Genomic DNA, 8177 nt, shown 5'->3' on the forward strand with positions numbered 1-8177 from the left:
TATTTAGGCTAAACTGTCGTACACCAATGACAAACAATCTGGCGCGCAGAACAAAAAGTGAAGTCCTGGAAGCAACACTGAAGTAAAATTAAGACAGTGTTTGGGTGCTACATAGTCGGACCAGAGGCATGAGCAACACGTAACGTGACAGAAATGATGAAGAAACGCCGTTAGACAAAAAAGAGGTGATCATTGAGACAGGAGCTGCAGGAGAGAAAGAGAGAAGTTTCGTGGTGAGGGACACACTGCGTCATGCTAAGCCAGTGAAGGACTTAGGACATATTTTGAGACCATATACGGACGAGCTGCCTACCCTCTCCATTTAGTCACTAAAGAGTACCTGAGAAACAACGCACCAGGACAATCGATAAGGCTATGAGGACCTCTTCGGCATTACGTCATGTCAGGGGCAAGAGGTGTCGAAGAGGGAACGCAGACAAAACTCTAGGACTGACAGTCCAGAGTCTGCTAGTTACAAGAGAAGAAGTCCTTCAGACGTTGGGGTCAGTGAGAAGAAGTCACGGACGGACGCGGCCAGAATTACAGACTAGAGTCGCCGGGAAGAAGTCAGTCAGCTGAAGGGTTCTGCTGGTCTTACATTTCATTAAACAGACAGAACGTAGACATGTCTCTGTGAAACGACTTGTCTATAGTGTGTATACCTCTTTTAGAGAAGTCACTTCTGTAACTGAGATTCGGAAAAAAGTCAGAAATTAACTGTATCTTCTGAGATGATTACCCTTATCGTCATACTAAGGTCCTCTTCATCTGCCTCAGGGAATTTCATTCTGACAAGCAAGTCTCCCTCTCACTTTTCGGTCAACCGGCTGAATTCCCTTTAGCCCAAACCTCTGTCGGTCTTGTAAAACCCATCCTCACGAAGCGACACCCTTTCCTCTCCTCTTCTTCCGTCTTTTACTGTTTTCCTGTCACTCTTCATTGGTCTTCACCGCTATTCATTCTGAGCCAGTTTTACATAATTCACTGCTTTTTTCCTTTCTGTTTTTATCTTGCACTGTTTTGTTATTTATATTTCTTTGGAGAACGGTTGCAATTGGTGTCCATAACAAGTAGGTTATTTTTATTTCTGTCAAGTTATCAAAGCTTCGTAGGAAGGAAAGGGATGGCAAGGAGAAAATTTGTATGTAGCTATACATAACCCACAGTAAGATTCTTGAGTGATCAGGAATAGCAGAATTCCTGCTAATCCATATACAGAGTGTCCAATATGTGAACCTGACATTGTAACTTGTTGTCATACAAAGGGCGTTCAAAAAGTTTTTCGCAGCCGATTCTAATTTTTTTAATTGTTTGCAGGAGGAGAATGAAATTGTTTGTGAACATACTTGGAACATTTAGCTATAAGTTGGTATATAAACGTATTTTCTTTTATTTACAGTTGAGCCATAATGGATCGTGAGGTAGACGTCAGGTTGCGACAACGGTCGATGATGGAGTTCCTCTTCAAGACCGGCGATGACTCTGCCACATCGATTCACAGGAAGTTGCTCCTTGTTTGTGGGGAGGACACAGTGGATCGCAGCAGTATCCAGTGGTGGTTGCACGGGTTTAAAGAAGATGATTTCTCTCTACTGCACAATCCGCGATGCGGTAGACCATCGATAGCACTGAGTGATGTGAATAAGGAGATCATTGATAAAATCATCCAAAATGACAGATGTGTGACGACACGACAGCTTGCTGAAATGGCTAGTTTGTCATTGGGTGGCGTGGTATCGCCGGTACAGTCACTAGGGTGCAGAAAAATCTGTGCACATTGGGTGTCTAGTTTGCTGACAACAGAAATGAAAACGATGAGGAAGAATGTGAGTGAGGGTCTCATGAAGACCTTTACTGAAGACTGGAAACACTATTTTGACGGCATCATAACCAAGGTGAAACATGGTTGTTTTTGTCCGAACCTGAGAACAAAACCCAATCCATGGAGTAGCGTCATCCGGGCTCCCCTCGGAATAAGAAACCAAGACTTTCACGAACAGCAAGCCGAAAGGTGATGGCCTCCTTCTTCTGGGATCAGCGTGGTGTCATTTTCATTGAGTGTTTGGAACCTGGCTCCACAATTAACCGGGACCATTACTGTTTGTCACTGTACAAGCTGCGACGTGCCATCAAGACCCACAAACCACAACTTCAGGGTCAGTTCATCAGACTACACCACGACAATGCCAAAGCCCATACAGCCCTTATGACGCAGGAGAACTTCAGGAAAATGGTTTGGGAAATTGTTCCTAATCTTCCCTACAGTGCGGACTTAGCTCAGTCTGATTTTTACCTCTTAGGTGTCTGAAGGCCCACCTGTTCGGTAAAACATTTGATAGTGAGAAATACCTTATTTCCTGTGTCAAGCGATGGTGTAAAAGTCAATCCCTAGAATTTAACCAAAGTGCATTTACATCATGAAAAGTACGTTGGGCCAGATACGTCACAGCTGATGGAGGCTAAATTGAGTAGGCTCAATGTATAGCTAAATGTTCCAAGTATGTTCACAAAAAATGTCATTCTCCTCCAGCAAAAATTAAAAAAAAAGAGAGACCACTGTGCAACAGTTTTTGAACGCCCTTTGTGTAAAAAGCGGCAAAACAAGGTGGTGATCGTAACTAAAAGAGTAGTGTGTCATCATATCAGCATCAAAGATAAATTTAATACTGCTCGACCACATACCCAGATACCAAACCAAAATGATAAAGATTGCATTGCCCAACGTACTGAGACAGTTGAACTTAGAAACGGCATAGAACGAGACTTACAAGCGTTATAGCCAACTTACAGCTATTGGAAAATTTCATAATAATTTACGCAGTGAACATAATATCAGTGCTGTGTACCTTAATTGAAGACACAATGCTGTCATGTGCATCAGCTGCAGTTACACTAAGGTACAAAAGTTAACCATAATGAAATGGGACAATATTTCCAATACAATGCGTGAAGTTTAACCACAATGCTTATATCATTGAAACACATATAAAATACGTAACTGGAACACTTCATACAGCAAGGAAACATTTCTGATGCTAAGTAATAAAATTTGCACAACAACAAAACAGTTAACAGCAAAGATTGATTATTTCTCCGCAAAACCAGTATAGCAAACTACACAGGAGAGCTTCTATGTAGTTATTTTAGAAACTAGGAGAGACCTACTAACAACATTGTTAGATGAAAGTTTGGCTCTTGAATCGTCCGTAGATGTCCCAGTTGGTAACAGCTTTGGCTGCCAAAGGCAAGGTCCCGAGTTCTATTCCTGAGACAGGTTTGTTCATCTATCAAGAAGTTTAAAACAAGCTCACAAGATTCGTCCTGGAGTAGTGTCTGTAATGTCTGGTGGTGACTGGTTGGCTGTGTTTGATCTCTCCAGTACATACCAGACGTGCCTACAAGTTTGAGGTTCGGAGGCATCGCTAGACAGACCATTCGGTGGGTATCGTCTCGTATGGGAAACTCGGCAGTTATTATGCCGACGGATGCTTTTGTCCTTGAACAAGAAGTTTGGTCTTGAAAAATCCTTTGAAAAATCGAACACGTGTTTGCAGAACCCGAAAGCTGTCCCTCCTGCTGTTAACAGTGTTCATTCAGTCACCAACATAATGCTCCTCCCCAATGCTGTCTCCTTCGAATGTATGTGATTATGTTGGTTATTACTTTCTTTCAGACAAATGTGCGACGAGAATCATTGTTCATACTGAGATGGGATTCATTGGTAAAGAGCTTAGCTCTCTATTAATTCACGATACAGTCTTTGAGCTGTCACTCCGTAATAATAAATCACTCTCTCCGTAGCCGGAAGCGATATACACAACGTCAGGCATCCGACTGAAACACTAACTGCTCTGATAGACCGTTTATTGGGAAAGGGCAGTTTCTGAAACAGGTGCGAACGCTAAGACAGTTCTGTTGCAACTAAAACGGTGGGTGACTTAACTACTTGTGATACAACAAAGGAAACCGTAATCAAATCTTAGATAGCACATCACAGTATTAGTCTTCTTCTCACTATGACACTAGAAACTAAAATCAAACTATCTTTATGCAAAACGGCGAGTTCCGCAAAACCGTGCCCCAGTTAAGGCCAACGAATCATTAAACACTGTTATGTTGGAAGACAAAGGGAAGAGCAAAGCCGTGGCAACTTTCTAACTTTATTAAAGCCAGGATTTGTGAACGGCCGGCCGGGGTGGGCGAGCGGTTAAAGGCGGTACAGTCTGGAACCGCGCGACCGCTACGGTCGCAGGTTCGAATCCTGCCTCGGGCATGGATGTTAGTGATGTCCTTAGGTTAGTTAGGTTTAAGTAGTTCTAAGTTCTAGGGGACTTATGACCACAGCAGTTGAGTCCCATAGTGCTCAGAGCCATTTGAACCATTTGTGAACGAGTTACGCCACATACGAAGTTGCGAGCCAAATTATCCATAGACGAAAACCAAGATTACTGTGAAGAAAATGCTGATATCGAAATTCCAAAACCAAGCAAAGATTTCAGCACAAAATATCAATGGCAGGAGACGGGTTGTTTTGCAACTGCTGTTGGACGAGCTATTTGTTCTTAAAGTGGTAGAAGCTCCACAGGGCATTATGACAACCTGTCTCCGGACAGTACTATAAATATTTATAACTTATGAAATGTGTTGTGATGGCAGTCATAGAGTGCTGTATTACACTTAGAAAAATTGTTTCCCTGAGGTGGTTACCGCAGCTACAAATAACGTTATTAGTAAAAGTCATCAAGCCACCAAGGCACAATGTGTACAGTTCGAGTCGTATGAGGAGACTGGACAAGGCACACACTTACAAGCCGAGTCTAAACTGGATAATTAATACATTCCTCAGTCAAAGATCTACGTAGGCTATCCGGCCCGTTAGGCATAGTGCAGTGTGTAAATACACATAAACAAGAATAGAAATCTGTCAGTGCGCTCGAAGCTTAGTTAACGACCACTGTCAGGCAAACCGTGGACAATCGCTTCTAGAACTTGGAGGTAGCTGCTGATAACTTCACTTCACTGGACTCGGAGTGCAGCTGGAACCGCAACCGGAATTTGCTGGCCTGGAGTCGTGTGGCCCCTCTAAATACAAGCCGAGCTGTATGTTTCTTGTCCTCGTTGTCTTTTCATACAAGTGGCCGGCGGCAGGGAAGTAATGCGACGACTCTGGCGATGCCTGTGGTACCGATGGCACAACCTGTCCGAGTAGCACTTCTCACAAGCCTGACACTAAACAAGTTGTTACTATCCTGTTGACAACTGCCAAAGAGGAAACCTGGCAGGTCGGGCTGTACTGCAGGAGAGCATAAGCCCCAGGATACAGAAAAATGTGTGTTACTGAACATACAAGCGTTGGAAAAGTATGGAAACACCACGACAAATGCGTACTTGAACACAAATGCAGGTGCTAGCCAGACATGCAGTTATTGACCACTAGCAGCGCCTTGCAGTGTCCTCAATAAGTTGCATCTGTCAGACGTGGTCAGATCAGTTTTCTGAGCAGCTGGCAGTGCCATATATCGGAGCTAATTGGATTCTAATGTGGAAAAATGGTTCAAATGGCTCTGAGCACTATGGGACTTAACATCTGAGGTCATCAGTCCCCTAGAACTTAGGACTACCTAAACCTAACTAATCTAAGGACATCACACACACCCATGCCCGATGCAGGATTCGAGCCTGCGACCGCAGCGGTCGCGCGGTTCCAGACTGAAGGGCCTAGAACCGCTCGGTCAGACTGGCCGACTAATGTGGACAAATTATTGCTGTTCGTATGGTGGGTGGGTCTGTAACCTCTTAGCAACTAATAATGCTGAGCTAATAACAAGCATAAAAATGGATACATGGATTAGTCAACATAGGGTTTTCAAAGCCAGAACGAATATTATGATTTCCAAACCCACCAAAAATAAAAGAAAAAAAAATGTGTACAAAAAAAAGATAAGAAGTCGCTTGATGCCTTCCAGAGAGACAATCTCCACTCGTTACAGATTGACAATGTAAGTGTTTTCCAGATGTGGCTTGAATACAGAGAAATAGTATCGACAGCAATTGGGAGATTTATACCAAATAAATTAACAAACGACGGAACTTATCCCCCATGGCGCACAAAACAGGCCAGAACACTGTTGCAGAAACAACGGAAAAGCATGCTAAACTCAAGTGAACACAAAATCCCCAAGACTGGCGATCTTTTACAGCAGCTGGAAATTTAGCGTGGACTCCAGTGTGGGATGCTTATAATAATTTTCACCACGGAGCTTTTTCTTGAAACCGGAAAAAATCCAAAGACATTCTGGTCGTATGTAAAGCATGCTAGGGGCAGGACGCAATCAATGCCTTCTCTGCGCAATAGCAATGGAAATATTATCGACGGCAGTGCTACTAAATAAGAGCACAGTTACTAAAGACATCTTTCCCAAAGTTCTTCACTAAAGAAGACGAAGTAAATATTTCAAAATTCGGAACAAGAACAACTGGCGACATGAGTAACTTTGAAGTAGATAACCTCGGAGAAGGGAAGCAACTTAAATCCTTAATAAAAGCAAGTCTCCCGGTACAGACTGCATACCAATTAGGTTCCTTTCACAGTATGCTGATGCAATGGCTCCATACTTAACAATCACGTACAACCGTTCGCTCGACGAAAGACGCGCACCAAAAGACCGGAATGCTGAACATGTCACACCAATATTCAAGAAAGGTAATAGTAATAATCCACTAAGTTACGGGCCCTTATCATTAACGTCGGTGTGCAGCAGGGTTTTGGAAGATATATTTCGTTCGAATATTATGAATTACCGCGAAGAGGACGTTTGTTGACCCACAGTCAAAAAAGATTTAGTAAACATCGTTCTTGTGAAAGACAACCAGCTCTTTCCTCACACGAAGTGTTAGGTGTTATGTGCTATTGACAACAGATTTAAAATCGATTCTGTATTTCCAGATTTCCAGAAGGCTTTTGACACTGTACCTCACAAGCGGCTTATAATCAAATTGCATGTTTATGCAATATCGTCTCACTTATGCGACTGGATTCGTGATTTCCCGTCAAAGAGAACACAGTTCGTAGTGATTGCTGCAGAGTGAAAATCTCATTCTGTAACCGACGGAAAGCCATCGAGTAAAACAGAAGTGATTCCTGGCGTTCCCAAAGGTGGTGTTAGAGGCACTTTGCTGTTGCTTATCTATATAAGCGATTTAGGAGACAATCTGAGTATCCGTCTTAATTTGTTTGCATATGATATCGTTTATCATCTGGTAAAGTCATCAGACGATCAAAAACAACTGCAAAACGATTTAGATAAGATACCTGTATGGTGCGAAAATCGTCAATTGGCTCTAAATAATGAAACGTGTGACGCCATCCAAACGGATGCTATAACGAATCCGTTAAACTTACGTTATACAATAAATTAAGCAAATCTAAAGGGCGTAAATTCAACTAAATACCTAGGAATTACAATTACGAGCAAATTAAACTGGAAAGAAGACACAAAATGTTGTGGAGAGCGCGAACCAAAGACTGCGTTCTATTGGCAGAAAACCTACAAGATGCAACGGACCCACTAAAGAGACTGCTTACACAAGCCTTGTCCACACTCTTCTGGAATATAAGACTAACGGAGGACAACTTTTGGAGTACTGCTGCGTTCAGACAAGGGCATCATGTTATGTGTTATCGAGAAATAGGAGAAAGAGTGTCGCGGACATGATACAGGATTCGGGATGGACATCATAAAAACAAAGACGTTTCTCGTTGCGACGGGATCTTTTCACGAAATTTCAGTCACCAGCTTTCTCCTCCGAATGCGAAAATACGCATATCAAAAAAGTATTGCATCACCTCGGTTCCGAGAGTTCCGGAAACTGTACAAATGGTTAATATGGCTCTGAGCACTATGGGACTTAACTTCTGAGGTCATCAGTCCTCAGCCGGCCGCGGTGGTCTAGCGGTTCTAGGCGCGCAGTCCGGAACCGCGCGACCGCTACGGTCGCAGGTTCGAATCCTGCCTCGGGCATGGATGTGTGTGATGTCCTTAGGTTAATTAGGTTTAAGTAGTTCTAAGTTCTAGGGGACTGATGACCATAGATGTTAAGTCCCATAGTGCTCAGAGCCATTTGAACCATTTTTTTTTTCATCAGTCTTCTAGAACTTAGAACTACTTAAATCTAAC

The sequence above is a fragment of the Schistocerca americana genome, chromosome 1 (assembly GCF_021461395.2).
Source record: "Schistocerca americana isolate TAMUIC-IGC-003095 chromosome 1, iqSchAmer2.1, whole genome shotgun sequence".
NCBI classification, from domain to species: domain Eukaryota; kingdom Metazoa; phylum Arthropoda; class Insecta; order Orthoptera; family Acrididae; genus Schistocerca; species Schistocerca americana.